The 1,096-nt window shown below is 61.7% G+C and overlaps 1 protein-coding gene across 2 annotated transcripts in view; it reads left to right on the top strand.

Moving 5' to 3' along the window:
• LOC113214977 (zinc finger protein 395) overlaps nt 1–1,096 on the top strand; it is a 160,364-nt gene that overhangs the window by 99,746 nt on the left and 59,522 nt on the right. The gene's annotated exons all lie outside the window — the stretch shown is intronic.

Below are 1,096 nucleotides of genomic sequence, written 5' to 3'. Positions count from 1 at the left end.
TCTGCCCCCCCGCCAAGCCTGGGTCGTCATCGGATCTCACCGTGTAGCATCAGGCGGTTGAGGGCGAGGTGTGCGGGGTGCGGGTGTTGGCGGCCGAGGCAGGAAAAGGAGGCAGAGCGGAGACCCGAGACCCCCTCTTCCTCCTTACTGCCGCCCGGGCCGCACGGCGGAATACAAGCCTAATGGTAATGGATATGTGCGGTGCGCTGGGTGGGGTGGGGTGGGGTTGGTTTGCGTTTTCCGCACGTGTGCCCCCTGGTGGTGCGGAGAGGGAGGGGGGGGGGTGCGGTGGGAGGTCGCGGTTGCTGCGAGAGGCTCGGCCGGCAGGGGCCTAAGTGCTTGGGGACGCTTTCGCCTCATTTGGCCACATTCAAAGCTGGGCGCGATCATCGTACATAGCCTGCCCCGCCGTCCCACCCCGCCCAGCCTCGCCTTGCCCGACTATAAGCCGGCTCTGATGACACAACGGCTCTCGTGAGGCCCGCAGGGGGGAGGGTGACTGTGCCCCCGCCCCCGGCCTGGTGGTGACGCGGGGGCGGCTGGGGGGCGGCTCCCGCTTGGGGGACTACTGTGATAATTTCCAAACGCCACGCGGACCCTAACTTCCGTCGCGCCGTGTATGTGTGTGCCTCGCGGTGCCTCCTCCGCCTCTCGTATCGTATGTGCGGGGATCAGCACCGTGCCCAACTCTACCAGCGCCGCGCCCCGCCGCGGATACGCCTCTGACCTGGGGCTGTTCGGGGTTCGGGCACGGCACTCGCTACCTGGCGCACCATACACGGCCGCTACAAGTGTAGAACCATAATATGGTTTACAAAATTAACAATTACACAGTTATCAAAACTAAATTTTAGTTATCGCTCTTGTTTTATTTTGCCCCAACTGTAAATTAACCGCCGCCCTTCTTGTTGCAGGTGTGTCCTGGTCTACTCTCGTTCGTTTTGGGGGATTGGGCGAGGATTCCTCCTTACCCAAAGAGGCCAGCTGACTTGAAAGTAACTGAAATTTTCGATCGGGGAACCATCGTTTATTTTTCCGTCACTATACACCTCTACCGCACAATCGGCACGCCCCGACGCGCCCCGCCCCGCGCAAC

The sequence above is a fragment of the Frankliniella occidentalis genome, unplaced genomic scaffold (assembly GCF_000697945.3).
Source record: "Frankliniella occidentalis isolate FOCC.00 unplaced genomic scaffold, Focc_3.1 Scaffold18, whole genome shotgun sequence".
Lineage (NCBI taxonomy): Eukaryota > Metazoa > Arthropoda > Insecta > Thysanoptera > Thripidae > Frankliniella > Frankliniella occidentalis.
This window is presented reverse-complemented; position numbering and strand designations above follow the sequence as displayed.